The 23931-nt window shown below is 39.2% G+C and overlaps 1 protein-coding gene across 4 annotated transcripts in view; it reads right to left on the bottom strand.

Moving 5' to 3' along the window:
- The window catches only part of LOC135211979 (CCR4-NOT transcription complex subunit 3-like), a 164652-nt gene that overhangs the window by 89224 nt on the left and 51497 nt on the right, over positions 1–23931 (bottom strand). The window lies entirely within an intron of this gene.

The raw sequence follows: 23931 nt of genomic DNA, 5'->3' as shown, positions 1-23931 counted from the left end.
CTGAAAAGACCATGGAGGTTGGACCTGTCAAATCTGATGGAAAGGTCCTCGTCAAATTGACATATGTGACAGCCCCCTCTCTTTAGAGCTTTGCAGAAGACTGGGAACATGTATTTGTTACTTGAAAATCTTACAAATTTACTATAAAAATGCATACATTTTACTTTCAAGATAGGCAGTTACAAGCATTTTTCAAGGTTGTCAATTATTCACGGATCTTAACTATTTGCGGGTGCTGGTTCCTATCCTCCACAAATTAAGGGGGCCTACTGTATAGGGCAGGGCATTAAAAAATGTTTGAGGTAAATTAGATTTCTAACATTTTTGGCTGTTCCCATCTTAAGTTAAAACCTGTAGAATGAGGTAATGAGGAAGAGACATCCACCTTCCGGGTGTACACAAGTGGCAAAGGCGCTTACCACATAAGGGAGATGAAAAAAAATAGGAATGCTTCATAAAAATATAGACATAACTTTGCTAGATTCCATCCTGTCATCTGAATCTCCAAGACAGAAAAAGTTTCTGAACCACCGAACATAGGGAGCTCTAACATGAACAAAAGAACTCTTCTGACAAGTTTGCATCGAAAAAATGCCAACTATTTTATAGTATAGAAGCGGTTAAGATATCACACCAAAAGAAACTACTTCTTGCCAGACTTCAAATGCAACACCTAATAAAAAGATCTTGGTTTTCTTAGTTTAAAAGGACACAAAGGACAGCTAACCATTGGAAAACAGATTACCTTTAGAATGACTAAGCAACAAGTCACCCTTGTCCATCAAAGTGTCCTGATGGAAAATGTGAGAACTTAACAGGAAACATTTGATAAGAGGAAGTCTAACTAGGGTCTCCTCAGCCAAGTCAACCCCATAAGACCAAAGAAACTAAGTACAAGAGATGGTCTATTGCCATAATCCTGATGAGGACACTGGAAAGGCAGCTAACTCTTGAGTGGCATCTCTGTACAGTATGTATAATAAACACCTACAAAGGTTAAAGTAAATATGTATGCTGAAACAAGGACGGCATGAGGAGGATCATCGTGACTGCTAGAGGTGACTGATCAAACAGGTTCACTTCATATGGCTGAAGAAACTAGTGCATAACCATGGTGATGTGTTACAGGTACATGGTAGATATAAACCACCATCTACATTGCTTAATGTGGACACTCATGGACACGTCTGTGAAATCAATTGGAGACGAAGGTAGGCAAAATCCTTTGCCCACAAGTCAAAAAATGACGGGAGAACTGGTAATGATAGGTGTTTAAAACTAAAAGCAAAAGCTTAAAAGGCTTGTTGAAACAAAGATGAACTTCTGACCAGATGCTCTCCCTGGTATGCTGCTTTTCTCAGCTTGTTCTACTTGACTTCATTTTAATGGTGTTCCTGATGATGCTGCAAACAATGGCAAGGGCAAAAACAAGAAACCTTGCTGGAAGTAGTCATGCTAAGGGCTGGAGCCATTTGAGGGCATGCAACAACTGATAGAAATAAGACCTGAAGAAGTGAAATGATTATCAGAAGAGGTCAAATACGTTCACTGCTGGAATCTGAATGCTATTGTAGAAATGTAAGAGGAGTGGTATTGGTCAAAGGAGCACTGACATTTAGCTGGTACTAAGAATTTGCTGGGGGGGGGGATGCAGCAGCTGGTACACATTTAGAACTAAGTGCACAGGTGGAAACTGGAAACTGATACAAGATTGTTGGGCACAAACCTTGCAGTAGTGCATGGCTAAAACAGAAAGCAAGAGGACTCAAAAGGTAAATGATAGGAAGCAAAAACACTGGAACAGCAGATGGGCAGACTGCAATCTGAAGCATGACAAAGCACCAACAGTAGGAAGTACTAGTGGCAAGAGATGGTAGGGGATCTAGATGTGGCCCCTCATGTCTGAATGAAGAAAATTCTACAGGGGACAGCAGATCACAAAAGCAAGGGCACAATTGACTGGTGAGAGATAAGACACTGCTGACAATAATCAGAAAGCAGATGAGTTGCAAGGGCTACTCTGATACATTGACTCAAAATGTGAGTGGCTGAGAACAAAGGTATATTTACTAAGAGAAAATAACAAGAAAGCTGCTAACAAGATTGAGGCTGGTGCATAGTGAGCTGAAGTAGAATTGATTGAAGATACACAGCCACTTGAGAATGCCAGAAGAGAATACACAAGAACCAGGTAGCCCACACAAATGGAGGATTGGCAGAAATGAGATTTTGGTGGAAGAAAGGGCATCAACATCTAATGTTACTGGAAAATACAAATGAGCTACGTACCGTATATGCCGGCGTATAAGGCGACCTTTTAACCTTGAAAAATCTCCCCAAAATGGGAGGTCGTCTTATATGCCGAGTATAAAAAACAAACCTTGAACCATGTCAAGATTTTCAATGATAGGCTAACCCCTGAAGTGTCGATAGTTCTGTCAATAGTTAACTAGCATCATAACTATCAACATTGTAAACAAAACATATGTAATAATGGTAAAAACCGTAGGTAATTCAATTGAATCACTAGCGACACAACAATTGATACTGTAACAAAATAAACTGTAATTACCGTGGATAATTACCTTAATTAGACGTTAGGTTGAGCAAGCTCTCACTCTGGTAAACGTAAGCGTACGATCTCTCTCCATAATTCTAAAAACCAAAAAGCTCCATAAACCTAAATATTTTCTGGGGGGAAATGACCATTTGAACAAATTAAACGTATTCCAAAATATAAACACTGTCATCCTATGCCATTTGCATTTGATATTGTTTACATTTTCAAAATCTCAGCTGATTGAGTACTATTGATATCTTCATTGCCATTAGTTGCTAGAAGAGATGTAATTCGGATACTTTTTTCTTGTAAATTAACAAAGTTGGGCATAAAAAGTGCACAAATTTGATTGTAAAAGCACCAAGTGTGATTTCGCCAGTTCCGGTCATCACTTTCGCCTACTCCGTTATTCATTTTATTCAGCATCGGCTATAACCTGCAGCTTTAATTTACTGGGATTCTTTTTTCAGATGTCAATTGCTTGACACCATTGAGAATTGGCAGGGTTCAACATAGAGATAAATTCAACGCAACTCTTAGCAAACGCTCGAAAGTTACAACAAATGACGTCAGCAATCAGCTGTTTCTCGATTCTGTTGTTTGTGTCGATACCGGTTTACAATCGCTTCATCCGTCATCCTAAAACCTGGAATTTCTTAGTGGAGGATGGAGCATCATATGAGAAGAGAGAGAGAGAGAGAGAGAGAGAGAGAGAGAGAGAGAGAGAGAGAGAGAGAGAGAGAGTTGCCCCGGTTAGGTTATTACACTGAGGGATATCCGTCGGCAAAAGTCGAATAATAGTTGTGTATTGAGAATAATTATAATTTTAATAAAACTGTTGTTTTACTGTATCTAATCAAATTGCAATTATTATTACCACATTATCGTATCATTATTATGAACAAAGTGTTCTGCCATTTGCATTCTGTTTTGTTTATATTTGTAATTTCGTAAAATATCACCTGATTTCGTTTTACCGGTATCACCACTGTCTTCAGTTGCCGAATGGAACTTAATTCAGTTATAAGTTTCTTTCTTAAATGATCAAAACTGGGTTTAAAATTTGTATCTACTTTATTTACAAATGTAGTCAATTAAATGAAGTATGTGCATGTTTTTGCCAGTTTCAGACAGCGCTCTTGCCTCTAAAACATGACATCGGCAACCAGCTGTTTCTCAATTCTGTTTATGTTGGTACAGATTTATGCTGACTTCAACTGTAATTACAAAACCCAAAACAAGTATTGAGAGAGAGAGAGAGAGAGAGAGAGAGAGAGAGAGAGAGAGAGAGAGAGAGAGAGAGAGAGAGAGAGAGAGAGAGAGAGAGAGAGAGAATTTTGTTGCCCTGATTAGGTTTTGACACTGACATGTATTTATTAGCAAAAGTCAAATAATATTTGTGTACTGAGAATAATGACCGTTTTAATAAACCTTGTTTTACAGTATCTAATCATATTGCATGCATTATTACCATATATTATCAAATCATAATATAAGCAGAGCGATCTGCAATTCGCATTCTAGTTTTGTTTACATTCTTAAAATAATTTTCCGACATCATCACTGTCTTTTAGTCGCCGAATGGAACTTAATACACTTCTTTTGTAAATTATCAAAGCTGGGCTTAAAAATTTCAGCTATTTCATTTATAAATGTAGTAAATTAAATGAAGTGCATGTATGTTTTTGCCGGTTTCAGAATTGCTTTTGTCTCCAAAATTCGTAGTTCCTGGTCATGTTTGATTTAAAAGCACTGTTGTTTACTAAAGACCAATATTTCCTTGGTAGTATTTTATAATAAAACTAAGTGTTTTGTGATATCGATAGTTTTCCAGTTATCCTTAATATCTGGATATGTTCCAATTTTAAAGGAGTACATTCATGAGGATCCACTTCCAATGGGTATTACTCCACTGATATTGACAGCACGGGCGTTGAGCTATTGTTGTGTTGTTTACCATATATTTTTCCTAAGGGAATACAAAAGTATTTTTTTGTAATGGTTAGTTTTGCCAAACATAATAAAATCTTGAAGATATCAATTTTACACATTTTTGGTACGATAATACCAATAATTATTGTTTTTATTTATGTACCAAATAACTTACATCAGCTGATTGAGTTATGTAGTTTAATAAATTGGGGGTCGTCTTGTACGGCGAACATACCTTTAAAACTACAATTTTGCATGAAAAATTGGGGGTCGTCTTATGCGCAGGGTCGCCTTATACGCCAGCATATACGGTAGTTATGTGAAGAGGCTCACTAGCAAAATTCAGCTGGAAGCTATGAAGATTCTCCCAGAGCCAGAGGCACCAAATGACAGTCAATCTCTGTTTGTGTGAAGCAGAAAACATCTAGGACTGTAACTGCACCTGGAAGCAGTCTGGCAAGGGCTGCACTCCAGCAGAAGGAAAGAACCTTAGGTGAGATAAAACAAGTGAAACCAAGATACCTTCAGTGCAGGGTAGAGAAAAAAGGCAGTGCCTCCCCTGCTTGGGACCATCATTAGTAAGAAAAGGTGGGTAAGAAACACAAAAGCTGTGGCCAACAAAGAGCAACATAAAATATCAGCAGTTTAATAGGGAAAAGTTCCAATGAACTGGGAACAATCCTGGCATAGAACACAAATCAATACACGATATCAAGTAAGCCCCACCAAGAGTTATGTCCAGTCTTCCAGACGTGATATCTATATGAACAATGACTACCTGACAGGCTGATACATTAGTAGTTACAAGATTAATATTAAAATGACAAATCATAAATTTTATCTCTAGATGTACAAACCTGAAATCTTTATTATTGATTACTTTTGGCAGTAGCCAGTCTCGTTGTTACAGCTTTATAACAAGGTAGTTGATAAATAATATATGAATGAGGTGGTGGGGTACTCACCCACTCACTCAGTACACAGCACCATTATCTCCTTCAGCGTCAGGAACAGAGGAACAGTTGGTAAGTTGGAGAATAATACGATTTCATGTTTAAGAAAAATATAAATTACTCAAAATCTTGCAATATGTTCTTGCGAGGATGAAACCTTAGTCTTCCATATGGAGACACTCATTAGGCAGGAGACAGTGTCCACATATCATGACTGGTGCTGAACTACCACCCAAAAATGCTAGCTTCCTGATCATACTAGTGAGTGAGAGAGGAAGGACTCCAGTAACCACCTGTACATATCGACATTCACGAGGCTGAAGATGACACGGCCTAGCGTAATTTATGGCTTGTTGTAACCTAAATTTGGGAAAACTGAATTTTGGCTCTCTGTGTGGGACAGGTATACCACCTCAGAAGGTTGCACAATACTGTCAAGAATGGTAGTACAAAACTCTGAACTATAGAATTATGTTCTAAGCACTACCTTCCTCCCAACAACTTTACCACCATAAGCCATAAATGAGCTAAGCTGCTCATTAAGTTACAAAACATTACAAGAAGCCACCACAGTCCCAATGGAGTGGTATCCAAAGGGGTGTGGGCAACATTCCTTCTACTAACAGTAGTAAAAGTAATTGATACCTCCAAACACTTGCTCCAAGTACCCATTATACCAAAAAGTTTTCCCTGATGTTAGGAATAGGGCAAGCTCAGTTTCATGAATCCTCTCACTGAGAAAACAGCTGTCTCCTTGCTAGACGATGCATATACTTGCTTCATATCCCCCTGAAGTCGGAAGAAGACAGTAACCTAGAATACTTCCTTCTTTTGTTTGACAACATCTATTCACAGTCATTGACACTAAGTATCTTTCAGAGAGAGAGAGAGAGAGAGAGAGAGAGAGAGAGAGAGAGAGAGAGAGAGAGAGAGAGAGAGAGAGAGAGAGAGAGAGAGAGAGAGAGAGAGAGAGAGCAACTTAATTCTCTAACCTTGAGAGATTAAAGATATGAATTTAGCTTTGAAAGTATGTCAACAGAGCTTTAGTAAATATCTTCTGAATCAAAAAAAAAAAAAAAAAAAAAAAAAAAAAAAAAAAAAAAAAAAAAAAAAAAAAAAAAAAAAAAAAAATTTGTGGCTGAAGATTTCTGAGCCAACAATTTTTGCACTTGTAATGAGAAGGAATTCATTCTATTCTTCATGTAACCAATAAAATACTCACATTATTAAAAGCTACGTACTATTGTATGAAAAACACACGCACTTATGTCACTGTCAGCTTCATGTTATCAAAACTTTCTTTCTCACACAGTGTATGTACAGCTAAAACCTGATTGGCTGGCTGTTAGCCAATGAAAGTCCCCTACTTCTCTTCTATTTATAGACATATTTCAATCACAAATTCTGTGTACAGCACTAAGTTTGAACGTTGCCATGATTGTGATTGTTGACTGTTGATGGCAAAAATTAAATTTTCTTTATATAATAATTTTGTCATGCAAACAAGAATTCAACAATAATTTTAACTTTATAGTCGTATGAAAAATCCCACACAGTCTGTCGTAGTGATGCATTATCACTTGCAAATCCTGTTCCATTTATACTCTTTATAAAAATAATGAAATACAGTACGTATATTTATAAGTATTCATAGGTACAGAGGTCCACCGTATTCGCGGGGGATGCGTACCAGACTCCCCTTTGAATAGTTAGAATATGCAAATAGTTGGAACCCCCAATAAAAATGCTGAAAAGAGCTTATTTTGTTAGTTAAAACTCAAGAAAAACCCACTAAAATTATTTACTTTGTTTTTTTAATAGTCTTATCACAAAAAGTGCATTTTATGATGAAACTGATAAAAAAACCCCAGGAATTTGTGGATATTTCTCATAAAAAAATACCGCGAATATGCAAATTTTCCGTGATTAATGTGGGGAAACGTTCTCGAGAGAAATCCGCGGACGAGTGAGTCCGCAAAACTGGAGAACGCGGATACGGGGGGGTCCACTGTATACAGTACATAGGTATCACCAGTTAAACTTAACAATCGGCTATGACGGACACCCTGGGTCCCGTATTAATCCCTCTTAATGAGGGTTGACTGTATCTCATAGGGAATCCAGGTCAAATGGTCATTAAAATTAACATAAGACGGATCCATAGAAAACGATCCAAACCAAAACCAACACTAGTATAAACACTTCATTTGAACACCTGTGGAGCAGTACGGAGACAGTCTGGAGTAAGTGCTTTGAAAGATAGAATGTCCATTGCATACAAAATGCAAGTACTGCTGAGAGTCCTAGTAAGTAAGTAGTACAGTATTGGAAATAGTACACATCATTTAGATCTATCAGTAGCAGGAAGTTGCCTTCTTGATAGAAACCAACACAGACTGTGTTTTTGTTGTGAACACAGTTGACAGAGATAGCTCTTCAAAGGAGTGTGTGATCAATGACTAAAAACACAGTTGACTCCCTTTCAAGAGCACATTAGCCCAGAGGTAAGGATGGAGGAAGAGCAAGGTCAGTGCTCTTCCCCAACTTACCCTAATAACCTTTGGAACTTTGCTTTTTCCTTCCATGAAAAGATCCCGGAAAAGGGCAAAGTCCAACATGATGTAGCCTAGAAAAAAAATCAAGGTGACTGATTCCATGACACTTGCTTCAGAAAATGATAAATAGAGCCCTTCCACAAGAAACCATTTCAAACCAAAGTTATATGTCAGTCCACAAACTAATGGATCCACTTATAAGGGGGCAAGAATCAACATCCCCCAGGGCTTGGTACTTCTGCTGGCAAAGAAACTATATAAAAAGAACTTGTCCAATTCAGAGATCTTAGAATTAACATCTTGCACAATGTCCCACATAGTAAGGGACTAGGACCATCCACAGAACAACACAGCTACCAAATCTTTTTTGTAAAAAATATTCTACAACCATCAGGTCTAACAGAACCAAAAGCAATATATGATGAGATCCTTGATGTTGCTTCCACTGAAGAGGATGGCAATGAGTCTCCCAAGTCACAGTCTAAAGGCTCAAAAGGTCAAAAGGTGAACTAACACAATTACCTTTACTACTGCCCTAATAGTCAGTAAAAGCAAGCAGGAGCACACACTGCCTGTACTGAGAGGGACAGCACCAAGCAATGAACCACTGAAAGTACAGACTGAGTTTGCTTGGAGTGTTACCTTGGCAACAACTATAACGTGGAATTGTTTACCTTAGGCAGTTGTGGAATCATCCGATCTACAAATAGTTGAACGAGAAGCAAATTCGTTCCTACCCTCTGCTGAAATCTCCTGAATTGTAGGTGTAATGATTTCATTTTCTATTCTCTCATAATTATTCATCACTTTGTCTTCTAACTTCTCTCTCTCTGCAAACTGATTTCCCTCTGGAGCCCTCTTGGATTTAGTCTGCTGACTCTGTCCATAAGGGTTTTCAGCTGAAGATTTAAGTAAATCAGTGTCACCAGATACAGCAGCACTGACAAAGCAGAGTAGTGGCTGGGGTAACCCACAGGACTGTGCATGCTCCAGCTTGGCCAAAAAGTCTGACCTAGAACCACTTACAGGAGTAAAATTACGCTAGCAATATTTATCCAGTATTACAACCATGTCCCAACATACCAAGATAGCCCTTAGGAGCTAGGACGGCCCTGAGTCCAGGTAAGTGTGGAAAAGTTTAAGGCAGTCTTCCTCCCATAAGGAATGCACATAGATTTTCAGATGTATTATTATCATTAATAGGGCTTAGTACTATAGTTGTGTATCAGGAATCTGCCCCTGACAAACATATAAAAAGACAGATCAGATCAGTCCCAAGCAGACACAAGTACCAAACCAATCACACTGCCCTCTACCACCTAACCCTGTGAATGGGTGCTAGGATTTCTGTTACTTCCTACAGCAGGGGTGGGCAAACTTTTCAGAACAGGGGCCACATTAATAAAAAACACAATTTTATAAGGCTGCATAGTATGTATATTAAGCAAATAACTAATATTTAAATTAGACAAAATAAAAGGCTTTCAAAAAAATATGCACTTAATTTGTATTAATTGTAGAAAATTCACATGGAATGCATTTACTTGAAATATAAATCAACTCAAAAAACAATTTTTATTTATATAATAATTAGTATTAAAAAGCAGGAACTTCACATGAAACATATTTGAAAGACAAAATAACCTTTCTTTTTCATATTCACTAACAGTCTGCAGGCCGCATGAATTCCTTTGGAGGGCCGCATGTAATTTGCCCACTCCTGTCCTACAGGATAGTGAAAGCTATCAGATTTCAATCATCCTTCTTGTAAAAGGTTGCCTCCAGCACTCTTGAGGGAGGAAGCCATGACCAAAGCTATAGGGTTGTCCTAGACTGATCAAAGCAATTACTTTTTGCCAGGGCCAAATGATTCAAGAAGGCACAATGGGAGGGAACCCCAGACTGCCCAGAAATTGCCAAATGCTGTAGCAGCTCCTTCATCTCCCACGAAAGTCTTGGATTAGCACTCACAGACACAGGGGAGGGGGGGGCAAAGCTAATGCAATGGAGAAGACAGGTGCCCAGCAACGGCATCACACACACAGAGCAAGTTGAATATTATCTAGTCTGTGTAAATACCCCCTGGACAATATGCAGGGAGGAGCACATCATCCCAGGAAAAGCAGGTGGATTCAAGTAGACCGATGACAAGGAAGGGTGATACCCAATGCTATGTGTTCAAAAACACTGAGAAAATCTCCTAATCTTCTCCTCATTGATTCATATGTCTTCTCTAGACAAGCAACACCAAAGCATATTTGATACCACTGTAAGATGGCAACCATTATAGGTCTCTACAAATCACAATCATGGGATAGGGCTGACCGTCTTGAGTAGCAGAGCCTGCACACGTTCAAATTCGCTGACATTCTTCCTAAGGAAAAACTACCACAAAACAATGAGCACAATGTCAAACAAACAAAAGCACTCAAGCACCATCAACAGCTATGGTGAGAGGTGAGTACATCAGCATAGCAAGGCCACCAGAGAAAAAGTGGCAATGTACCCCAAGTACTCTCCTACATTAAAGAACTACGTACTGTTACCAAACTTCAACAAAGAGTAAAAGAAAAAACTATAGATACAGTACTAAACTAACAGACTACTACTGTTTAGACTTGTAATGTTGAAGATTCTGGCTAGGGGCTGATGAATTTTATCACTACAAAGTGAAGTCTGAGAGCACAAAAGAGGTGATGATAACTACAACTTGAAGGGGAGTGTAAACATCAAAGATACTCTTTGTAAAGAAAACAGTTATGTTCAGGACTGTACTACTGTAGCAGCAAATTATATATTAGCCCAAAGCCAAATAAAAATGATATTGTTATTATACAATAAAGTTTTATACATACTTACCTGGCAGATATATACTTAGCTATTTGACTCCGTCGTCCGACAGAAATTCGAATTTCGCGCACACGCTACCTGTAGGTCAGGTGATCTACTTACCTGCCGCTGGGTGGCAGGACTAGGAACCATTCCCATGTTCTATCATATTTTTTCTATACCGCCTGTCTCCTGAGGGGAGGTAGGGTGGGTATAATTTTGTATATATCTGCCAGGTAAGTATGTATAAAACTTTATTGTATAATAACAATATCATTTTTATACATTTAACTTACCTGTCAGATATATACTTAGCTGATTCACACCATTGGAGGTGGGAAAGAGACAGCTAAATACAGAATCAAACAGGAATCACAACTATCGTTGTAGGTAATAAATAAATAAAACCTTGGTTCCTACCTGTTTAGACTGAAGACTTCATGAATAGAATCCAGGAGTCTAGTCAGTCTCAAGAGCCTCAGCGAGATATTGATCTATGGCTAAGAGTTCTTGTGGTTCTGCCAAAGGGGTCTTACCCGCTTACTTGGTAGATCCTGGAAGGACTACGTCAATGGGTGCTTATCCACTTACTTGACAAGACCTATACAAGGAGCACAACATCGATCCCGATCACCTCAACCTATCCATGTTAGTTCTAAGATTGCAAGAAGTTATCCCTAACCTCTTGCAAACAACCACAAACTCGAATCACAAACATTCGTACAGTAAAGTACAAAAAAAAAAAAAAATTAAAAAAAAAAAATGTTTGTACATCTAGCCAGTAAGACGGTCTCTTGATTCCCCCACTGATCCAAACTAGGACGTCCGTGCGCCAGCAAGCATACTAATCAGCAGAAAAAACCAACAACTCGTCTCACAAGGTGATCTATGTACTATCAAAAAATTAGAACAACAAATACAAATTTTTCTAAGGATCGTTCATGTGCTCCCAGCCCCAGCACTGTATCGGCTGATACAAAAGGACCCAGAGAGAAACACTTTTCATATGTTACTTTAACGTCCTTGAGATAGTGCGATGCGAACACTGAATTACACCTCCAGTAAGTCGCATCCACAATGTCTTTTAAAGACATGTTCTTCTGAAATGCTAATGAAGTGGCTACCGCTCTAACCTCATGAGCCTTCACTCGGAGAGTCCTGAAAGAGTCTTCAGTGCAGTCATTATGAGCATCCGTAATAATGCTCCTCACAAAAAATGCTAATGCATTTTTTGACATGGGTCTACTAGGATCCCGAACTGCGCACCACAGGCTTTGTTTACATCTGTTTAGTTCATTCTTCTTCTTTAAATAGAACTTCAAAGCTCTAACCAGACATAAAGATCTTTCTAATTCCTCTCCTACTAGATTTGAAAGTCCTTTAACTTCAAAACTCTTTGGCCAGGGTTTTGAAGGGTTCTCGTTCTTGGCCAGAAACAGAGTCTGGAAAGAACAAATTGCCGCATCACTCTTAAATCCTACTCGAGAATCTAGAGCGTGTATTTCACTAATTCTCTTCGCAGTCGCTAACGACAACAAGAAAATACATTTTCTCGTTAGATCTCTAAACGACGCGTTGAGAGGAGGTTCAAATCTACTAGATGATAGAAATCTCAAAACTACATCTAGGTTCCAGTTAGGAGTGCGAGGAGAAAAGGTTTTAGAGGTTTCAAAAGATCTAATAAGATCGTGGAGGTCTTTATCTTCTGCAATTCTCAAACCTCTGTTTCGAAATACGGCCGAAAGCATACTTCGATAACCTTTAATGGTAGAAACTGATAATTTTGATTCTTCCCTAAGGAAAATCAAGAAATCAGCTATGTTGGTCACAGAGGTATCGGAAGAGGACAGTTTATTCTTCTTACACCATCTTCTAAAAACATCCCATTTTGATTGGTAGACCCGAATAGTTGAAGATCTCCGGGCTCTAGCAATTGCTTTTGAAGCTTTGCTTGAAAAGCCTCTCGCTCTGACAAGTCTTTCGATAGTCGAAAGGCAGTCAGAGCGAGAGCGGGGAGGTTTTGTGATGGTACCTCTCGAAATGGGGTTGTTTTGAGAGATCTCCTGTGTGGAAGAGATCTTGGGAAGTCCACTGTCCATTCCTGTACCTCTGTGAACCAATCTTGAGACGGCCAAAAGGGAGCGATGAGTGTTAGTCTCGTCCCTCTTGATGCCGCAAATTTTCTTAACACCACTCCTAACATTTTGAAGGGGGGAAAGGCGTAGGCATCTAGGCCTGACCAGTCCAGCAGCATGGCGTCCACCGCTATCGCTCTCGGGTCTTCCACTAAGGAGCAAAAGTTCTCTATCCTTCTGGATAGGTAGGTGGCGAATAGGTCTATATGTGGACTGCCCCACAGGGACCACAGAGCTTGACACACCTGAATGTGAAGGGTCCATTCTGTGGGGAGAACTTGGGGTTAACCTGCTTAGCCTGTCTGCTCTGATGTTCTTCTCCTCTTTCACGAATCTTGTGAGAAGAGTCACTTTTCTTTTCTTTTTGCCCAATACAACAGCTTTTTTTGTTATATGGAACAGAGAAAGAGAGTGAGTTCCCCCTTGTTTCTTGATATAGGCCAACGCTGTGGTGTTGTCCGAGTTGACCTGTACCACTTGACCTAACACCTCTGTCTCGAAGGCTTTTAGAGCTAGAAGAACGGCATAAAGTTCTTTGGAGTTTATATGCCAGTCTAGCTGATCCTTCCTCCATTGGCCTGATACTTCTTTTTGTCCCTAGAGTCGCTCCCCATCCCTTCTCTGAAGCGTCTGAGAACAAGATTAGGTTTGGGTTCCGAACTTCTAGAGACAAGCCCTCGTTCTTTTTCTAAGGGAAAAAACCACCACTTCAGACGATTCTTTACTTCCAGAGGAATACTGAAAGTGTCTGAAAGTTGCCCGTTCTTCCAACTCCAAATTCTTCTTAGGAAGAATTGAAGAGGGCGAAGGTGGAGTCTTCCTAGCGAAATGAACTGTTCTAGTGAGGAAAGGGTTCCCAGAAGACTTAACCACTCCCTCACCGAACTCCGTTCTTTCTCTAGGAAGCTCGAGATTTTCTGTAATTCCCGAGCAATCCTTTTCTGGGACGGGAAAAAAAAAAAGCCTGAAAACCCCGAGAATCCATCCGAATCCCCAAATAGACTAAGTTCTGACTGGGGATCATCTACGATTTCTCGAGGTTCACGAGTAATCCTAACGTCTTTGCTAGGTTCAAAGTAGACTGTAGGTCCTCCAAACACCGTTTCTCCGACTTGGCCCGGATTAGCCAATCGTCGAGATACATTGATGTTTATCCCTTCTAAATGAAGCCATTTGGCCACGTTCCGCATCAGATACGTGAATACCTGAGGGGCGGTCGATAGGCCGAAGCACAAGGCCCTGAATTGGAAGATTTGTCCTTGTACGATGGGTGAATCGGAACATGAAAGTAAGCATCCTGAAGGTCCAGGGATACCATCCAATCTCCCTGACGTAGGGAAGACAGAACTGAAGCTGAAGTCTCCATGGAGAACTTCTTTTTCTCCACGTACCTGTTCAGGACGCTTTACATCTAGGACGGGTCTCCATCCCCCCGAAGCCTTTGGAACCAAGAAAAGGCGGTTGTAAAACCCCGGGGAGAAAGGATCTTGCACTAGCTCTATTGCATTCTTGTCCCTCACCGACACCACCGTCTGAAGGAGAGTCTCGTTCAGTCCAGGGTCCTTGTAACTCGTCGACAAATCCTTCGGAGATGTTGCCAAAGGAGGTCTGTCTACGAAGGGAATGATGTACCCCTTCTGTAGGACAGACAAGAGTCCAGGGATCTGCTTCTCTTACGGACCAGGCATCCAGAAAGTATTGAAGTCTGGCCCCTACCTGTGCTTGGAGGACATGGCTGCTATTTGCTCTTTTTAAAAGAGCGGAAGGAAGACCTCCCTCGCTTGTCGAAGGGTCTTCCTCTTCGTAAGTTGATCGAGTTGAAGGGGCTCCACGAAAGGGCACCACTGGAGTCCGAGCCACCTTCTTCTGAGTCGTAACTGCAGGTCTACTTTTCTTTGTAGATTGTACAAGAAGGTCCTGCGTAGCCTTTTCCGACAAGGATCTCGAAACATCCTTCACTAAAGATGAAGGAAACAGATGTTCTGACAGAGGTGCGAATAATAGAGCGGACCTCTGAGAAGGAGAAACTCCTTTCGTCAGAAAGGAACTGTAAAGAGATCTTTTCTTTAACATTCCAGATCCAAAAAGAGCCGCCAACTCACCAGAACCATCTTGCACAGCCTTATCCATGCAAGATAGGACACTGTGCAAAGTTTCTGGATCCAGAAAATCTGGCTCACTCGTCTTCTTAGCCAGCACCCCAAGAGACCAATCCAAGAAGTTGAACACCTCTAAGACGTGAAAAGTTCCCTTAAGGTGCTGATCTAATTCCGACATACTCCAGGACGCCTTTGCTGAATTGAGAGACTGTCTTCTCACAGACTCTACAAGACTCGAGAAATCTGAATCTGCAGACGAGGGGAGCATCAATCCCATCGCCTCTTCTGTCTTATACCAAATGCCTCTTTTCCCTGTCAGCTTGGAGGGAGGAGAGCAATAAACAGTTCTCAAAGTTTCCTTTTTAGATAAAAGCCACGAATCTAAAGACTGGAGGGCTTTCTTCATTGAGATCGCCGGTTTCATCTTTAAGAAAGCCGAGGATTTCGGGGTTTTTGTGCTCGAAAACAGAGATCTCGGCGAAGGAGGAGCTGCAGGACTAAGAGAATCCGCAAACTCCTCAAGAAGTAACGAGGCTAAAACTTTATAATTGGAAAGTCCCTCGTTAGTTGAAACTTCTTCCTCAGAAATCTCTTCAAGTTCAAGGTTAGAAGGAGAACGCTCTTTCCTGAACGATTCTCTATCAAGAGAAGCCGCTCTAGGAGAAATGTTTCTAGTAGGTGAAGGACTACGAACAATACCGTCCCCATAACTAGTAGAGGCCTCACGTCTAGAAGAAGCCTCGCGTCTGGGAGGCGTCACGCTTCTGGCTGGCGTCTTGCGACTTGCAGCGTCCTCGCGTTTACCTGGCGCCTCTCTCCTGGGAGGCGTCACGCCTCTGGTTGACATCACGCGCCTTGGAGCGTCCTCGCGCTTGCCTCGCGCCTCTCTCCTGAGAGGCGTCACGCTTCTAGTTGACGTCTCGCGCCTCGAAGCGTCCTGGCGCTTGCCTAGCGCCTCGCTCCTGGGAGGCGTCATGCTTCTGGCTGGCGTCAACCGCTTTGGAGCGTCCTCGCGCTTGCCTGGCGACTCTCTCCTGAGAGGCGTCACGCTTCTTGTTGACGTCTCGCGCCTCGTAGCGTCCTGGCGCTTGCCTGGCGCCTCGCTCCTGGGAGGCGTCCTGCTTCTGGTTGGCGTCACGCGCCTATCTCGAAGTTCGCGTCTTCTTGGCGCCTCGATACACACTGGCGTCTCGCGTCTGGTTGACGTCTCGCGCGTGGATGCTCGACGCGCCTGACTGGCGACTCGCGTCTGTAAAGCGCTTCGCGCCTGGCTGGCGCTTCAAGCCTGGCTGACGTTTCACGTCTAGAAAACTCGACGCTCTTGTCTGGCGTCTCGTGCCTGGAAGGCTCTACGCGTTTCGTTGGCGTCTTGCGTTTGACAGGAGAACGGATCCTGCTCGGCCTATGCAAGGCTGATGAATCCGATTCCAAATCAGAGGAAGACAAATTACTATGGCGAGTCTGAACCCTCGAAAGCCTAGACTTCTTAATAGGCAGGAAATCGTCTTTCCTTCTGGGAGGGTCTTTTGACAGAACTCCCACAAGAGAAGTGATGGAATCCTGCATAGTGCGAAGGATTCTTTTAGTCTCTTCATTATTGTCTACCCTCGGTTGTTTGATTACTGAATGGTCCTCCTCTTGAAAACGCTCAGGACTAGAAGTAATCCTGGGTTCATCCAAACGTCTTTTCAGGGGGCGAGAAAGATCCGCCGATCTCCAACCTCTTTTAGGTGAAGAATTCTCCGAGGAGGAGAAACACTCACGCAGAACGCTTTTTCTGTAGCGTTCTCTGGCATTCTGTGGCGATACAGAAAATGCCGAAGGGACGTCTGACTGTTGGGGATCCTCCACAACCTCCTTACGGCTTTCGACATTCCTTCTCCTCTGGGCTTGGGAGCTTGAAAGAGGTCTAGGCCTGGGAGCGTTGTGGAGACAATCAAACGCCCCCTCCACTGCACTGGGGACACTTAAATCACTATCCACAGCACTATAATCACACTGCTTACCTTCAAAGGCCGCCATTTTGGTTTCCATTTTCCGAAGGGCGGCTTTAAGATTCGCAATCTCCGATGCCGAATCTGTGTGTTCTAATAAAGGAGCAGGTACATTAGATGGGGCAGTAAAAGGAGAAGAGGGTATAATATTACTGATAACCCCGCTAGATACAGAACTAGACAAAGGTTTGGAAGAAGACCTCCTCACCCTGTCTCTTTCTAACTTCTTCAAGTATGAGGTTAGAGATTTCCATTCTTCCGCACTCAAATCCTTGCATTCATTACAAGTATTACCAAAAGAACATTCATACATCCTGCATTTCTTGCAAATAGTATGAGGATCAAGCGATGCCTTCGGCATCCTAACTTTACAACCCACATTCACACACATTCTCACCACATTTCCAGAATCAGACATCATGTTGAACAATCCAAATCAAATTCCAAAAACGGTCCACAATCACGTATGCCAGTACAATCAATGCAAATACGTCACCGAGAAGTCCAAACGAAGATCAATTGCGATGCAAAATACGAATCCAGCCGGAGATACCCACAACGATGTTGCCAGTATGGCCGACAGAAAAAATATGATAGAACATGGGAATGGTTCCTAGTCCTGCCACCCAGCGGCAGGTAAGTAGATCACCTGACCTACAGGTAGCGTGTGCGCGAAATTCGAATTTCTGTCGGACGACGGAGTCAAATAGCTAAGTATATATCTGACAGGTAAGTTAAATGTATAAAAATGGAAACCTCTACTACAGATATACAATTATCTAAAAAATGCATAAAGGCTGAATGAATGATTCTACCACAGGAGAAGTTTCCCAATCAGGGTGACTCCACTTCCTAGTTACACAGCTAAACAGCAGTTACCAGGCACTATATTTCACCCACCTTGCTCATTCATTAGCTTCAGTGAATAAGCGAACGAAAAAACCACTATGGGTGATAAATGAAGCCCATACTCTGTTTCTATCTTCCTTTAATTATACAATACTCATGAGCAAAAGTTCATGAATAAGCTCAGCGATTTCCAAAATTATAAGAGGAACTTTATGAGAAAATGTTCAACAGTTTACTCCCAAGAACCGGCCCTACAGCTTTTCAAAATGCAGGCCAAGACAAAAACATAAAATATGTAAATAAAATAAGTCATGCTATCTATGTTCCGTAAACAAGGCTCAAGAGCCTGATCTGGTTGCTCTAGATTTTTGCAAAGCCACGAACCATGAAGTACTCAACCCTTACAGCAGTGAGGATGAAAATGTATAATGAATATAAATGCATGACTTTATGGCATATTATATACTGTACTTTTAGTTCTTTGCTATGGCTCTTGGGCTCCAATTACCTTGGTTCTTTAAAGTTTGATCTCTCATACTTTGATGTTATAACTCCTCACATTAATCCAGTTCGACTGTCATTTACTTAAAAGCAAATTCTTTAGCTGAGCCTCTTAATAGTATAGCAAAATAACTCGGTAGTCTTGCCAAAGTAATTTATGATCATGTTTATGCATAATTATATCTTGCCTTAGATAATTTCCAGTTGCATCATTTCTGACCTACAGTGGTTTAAGGAAAAACTCATAAAAACATGAAACTGCCAAATACCAATAAAAGTAAAAGAATAAATAAAATACACTGTACACTGCATAAAATTTAACAGCTTGAAAAGTTTTAGAAGATAAGATCTCATAAGTTGTTAGCATATCCTGTTGCAACTTAATTTTGTTTATATGATGTTCTGTGCTAAAAAAAATAAGAAAATTGTCTAAAAACACTAAAGTATAAGAAAAATTTTAAATAAAAAACTCTGTAAACTGCACAAGATTTCATATCTAAAAAAATTAAAAATAAATTTGAACTATGTAGTTGTTAGAATATGCTGCTGTCACCTACTTTTGTTTACATATTTGGTGGTGCTACAGAAAAATATGAACAAAAAATAAGCAAAACCATATAAAGTTGCATTCTGAAAATACACAAAATACTGTAAACTATTATTGGATAAAATCTATCAAGAACTTTTAATATTGAAAAATAAAAAAAAAGACAGTATTTGTGTCATTTCTGGCTATTTATAAGGTGGTTCGGATTTTTTGTTGAAGAAGGGGTTTGAGTATTCTTTCTAGTAGTAAGAGGGAAAATATATATTTCTATTAAACAACTGTAAAAAGGTTGCATTATCAAAAGATTTCTGACATGGTGGGGTTGGTTGGTTGGTTGGTTTTATAAAGTTTAGGTGTAACACCAAGCAATTTAAACATCATGTTTTGGAACTAATTACCATATTCATGATAGCACCTATACATCAACATACATAAAACAAACATAAGACAGTATAATGAAAACTACCTCAGGATTACTTGCTCATTATAACAGCAGCAAAAATCAACAAGTACTGGAAGTACATTACCACTATGCAATGTTGCCTCAGCACATCACTTGTTTTGGGTTGGATTCCCACATTCTTATTTTCTGTTCTTGATTTGTTATACTTTCATATATCAATCTTACAAAATCTACAGAAATAAAACAACCTTATCTTCTACATTTCAAACAAGAAAATGCAAATGCTACAGTTATGTAAATATGTTTAACCTGAATGAGAAATATAACACTGTTAGTATGTTAGTACAAAATTCCACTACAAGGAAAAAGAGGAATGGCCTCACTGCATATGCGATAAATAAGAACATGAAAGACTTCATAAAATAACCTTACTTCGTCCATATTTTCTCAACTTTACATACATACAGTTAAACAAAATTGATGGGACCCAGCATAAATTAAACTGAGTAAAAATGAACATATTTCCCTAAAAAAAACCTTTTTCTTATGAAATCATCACTAACGCAGAAACCCTAATTCGTTTGTCCAATACCACACCACATGCATTCTGATGGAGACAGAAGCAGCATGGTTGCTAAGAGCAACTATTCCCCTGTGGCCTTATGACCCACTGGTAGAAAGCAACTACCCTCCCCAAGTTTTGCGTAAATTAAACCTACCTCAGTGAGAATAAGGATATGGAAAGTAAGCTACCAGAATATGAATGAAGTGTTTATATTAATTAAGTCTTTTAGGTTATGACTAATATCTCTTCATAATTGCATTCATGATGTCTAAAAGATCAATATTCCCCTTAAAAGCTAAGCGGTCCATTCTCTGCATAACTAATATTGTCATGTATGACGTCATTAGACCCAATAACATTATCTGAATCACCAGAGATGATACAAATACAGCCAGTTCCCGGTTATCAGCAGGGGTCCCATTCTTGGTGGGGTGCTGATAAGCATAAAATACCATTAACTGAAACTCAATGTGCCAAGTTTCAGTTAATGGTGCCTTATGGCTCCATAAATCACCAATTTTATGGCACTAGAAAAGCCCCATAAAACCAGATTGCCATTAACCAGGGACTGCCTACTTTCTTTTCAAGATAATGCTATGAGCATCCATTTCCTCACCCAAACTTGAAAATTTAAAATAATAATTGAGGGAGTAAAATAATGGAAATTTCGAAAAGGGGGAAAATCGAAAGAACAAGAAGAGTAACAATATTTCATGTCAGAACCCAGGACAAGTGACCCCTTTTCCTGTTTTGACCGTTTAGAAAGCCGAGAATATTTTTTACTTAGCCTCGTCCCCTTTTCTCTTAACAACGAAGCAAAAATGAAAACCATCATACTGTTACTTTGAAGACACGTCAAGTGTGATTTATTGTCTATCACCCCCTCGTCAGGTTTAGCTACGGCATGATGCCAAGATCCCAAAAATGACAAACATTCTAAGACAATTTGTATTTTTCATAGCTACAAACTTGTGGTCTTAACAATAGGATAATTTTCTTGTGCCTAGCTGGATCCGGTTAAATCGCAGATGAAAACAAGGAAATCTTGTGAGATCTGACAACGCGTGCATATATCGGGTGAAAAGTGGTCAAGGACCACGCACCCACACCACAGCGTTTAGTCTTTTTCTTAACCGCCTGGACGAGAGTTGTGGTGTGGCTTGCTATCCATATATCCCAATAAAGACCAAACAGTACTTACCTTACAAAATTTTTTTGAACTGATTACAACAAAACAACTAAAATCAGCTTGTAAAAGCAAAAGATTTTTAAAAACCCAAAGCACAGACAAAATTACTGCAATACGTATAAACAAAGTCATTAATAATTTTTTGTCCAATTTTCCCCTGAACAGGGTTTATAGCCATTCACCATGCTCTCTCTACTCTTCCTCTCTTTTGAAAACATTCTGCATCTATTCTTACCTGGCCATTATTATTCTATTCACTTTCACAATGACCTGGCCATTCCAATTTAACCACGTCATAACCATCACCATCTTTATCATCATCATCATTATTGCCGTCAGACTTTCCCTCTTGTGGGTTTATACATAACAATCTTTCTCTACTTTCCTCTGTTCAGTAAACCTTCCACCTTAACTACCATCAGTCTTGCCCTGCTACTGTTCCTCATTCTTTCTCATCACGTGTCTCAACCATCTAAGACCTCAGTCTATTTTTCTGGTGCTGGAGATCTACGTTTTCGGCAAAAACACAAATTTGCAACTTTTGTTTCTATAAATTTTCGCGTATTATCATCATATTATAATTTATGAACATAGCACTCAAGTGCCATTTGCATTCTTGTAATGTTTACATTCTTAAAATCAACTGATTGAGTTTTACCATCATCATCAGTCATTAGTTGCTAAATGAAATGCATTTATTTTAATTAATTCTTTTTTTGTAAATTATCATAGCTGGCTTACTATATTTAATAATGCAGTAAATCTAATGAAGTAAAAGTGTTATTTAGCCAGTATCGGATGTTGCTTTTTCCCCTTCAAAAAAAATTTTGTGGCCTGAACATTACTCATTTCTACAGCCACAGCTACAACTGTAAATTTTGTGGCATACTGTTTATGTCTGTACGTGCTGTTGTTTGCACCAGTCTTAAGTAGTAAGTAGTAAGTGGGTGTTAATTATAAGAAATATTATGAATTCTTACACAGGACACAAGGTTGTAAGCCAGATTTAATGTATGAAGATTTGCATTTAACTTAATGATCTTCTGTTTCTAAGCCTATTTAAAGCTAACTTAGACATATGCATTATCAATGGTATCTACTGAAACTGAGATATAAAAAGCTTACTTAGCTTAGCATAATCTACTGTAAATACATCTCACACTATACATGATGGATATGTTGAAATCATGTTCTTGAATGAAATTTTAATGACTGCATGATACACAAGACTGGATGATACAAAAGTATATATGGAAACTATGGTTCTTTTGTATGCTTTATACATTTGAGTTTCAAAAAATATACTCATTGGAAATAACCTGTGCTTGTGTATTAATGGAGCAAGCTTCAGTTCCGAAATCCAAACAAATCCAAAAACTAAAAAGCCATTCAAGAGCTACTGATGGCTGATTTAAAAAGTTCCAGATAATGGGAGCTGCCTGACCATGGAGTGCTGGATCTAAGAGGTCGGAATGTATCTACTAAAAAGGTTCTTGTTAATTGTTTGCATTCAAATTTTCTACAAATGTGATCTTCAAGATGGCTTAATGAATCTATTGTGGCTCTACTGTTTTAAGATCCAAACTGGGTAGATATCAATATCCTATTTTTCTGAATGTGCCATGTAAGTTATGCATTTACCATTTTTTCTAACAATCTACATAACACACTCATCAGAGAAACTGGTTTATAACAGTTTAAATTTTTTGGGTATTTTCTTAGTTTTGATTTGGTAATGATTATGACATTATGTCATTGTAACAGTTTCAATTATTTGGGTATTTTTTTAATTTTGATTTAGTAGTAATTATCTCATTTTGTCATTACTGGCTATTAATATTTATAAAATTGTGCAATGTATGACTCGACTAATAGTGCTTGACATCTGATAATTTAAAAATAAATGTTATCCTTCTCACATGAGCAGATGTTACACTAAAAAAAATTAATTCTTTTATACTAACTTTTCTATTATGTCATTCCCAAATTTAGTGAGTTTGATTCAGTTTTAGATTATATTTTCTAAAAATGTTTTTCTAGGTTTTTGTGGTTGCTTACTGCTGCAAAAATAATGATATGGAAAGAGTAATAAACACAACGGACAGCCTCCCATAGTAATCCCAAAGGATTCACAAACTTTTCCACATTACTACAGATGCATACAACACAACTGACTGTCACAGTACTATCTCGATGGATACAAAAGAATACCACTTAGTGCAGATGCTTTGGACAAAAAGCTATTAATGTTAGCTTATTCTTGATGACTATCACTTAGTACAATGTACGTATACAAAATGAATGATCCACATTTAAATTTATAATCATTATAAAGACTGATATTTCATCTGCTACAACAATCAGATATTAAAATCACAATTTAAATTGTACAAATCAAGAAAAAACTACAAACCATTTGATTCATTTTAAGCAATAACATTCCCACTCAAATGAATATTTATGGTACTCGCAATGATCATACAGAGAAGTCTGCCTACCTCAATTTAGGCATACCACAAACCTAATCAAATTTAGAAATATTTAGAACCTAACCTATCTAAGATGTGCCATTCCCCTTTAACCCACAGGGGTTCATCTATCAAGAAATAATATAACCAAACAAAAATCTACACCAATACCAAAAATACAAAAAGAAAAACAATGAGCTTCTCCCCAGAAAAAAAATAGCAACATCATCAGCATTAATTATATAAAAAAACTTTACAAGACTTTCTAAATGTATCATGATTTTTAAAGCATTCCTGGGAAGAAACTCTTTTTTCCACCTTTGACCGAACCCCTGAACATGCATCTACGCTG

Source organism: Macrobrachium nipponense, chromosome 40 (assembly GCF_015104395.2).
Source record: "Macrobrachium nipponense isolate FS-2020 chromosome 40, ASM1510439v2, whole genome shotgun sequence".
Lineage (NCBI taxonomy): Eukaryota > Metazoa > Arthropoda > Malacostraca > Decapoda > Palaemonidae > Macrobrachium > Macrobrachium nipponense.
This window is presented reverse-complemented; position numbering and strand designations above follow the sequence as displayed.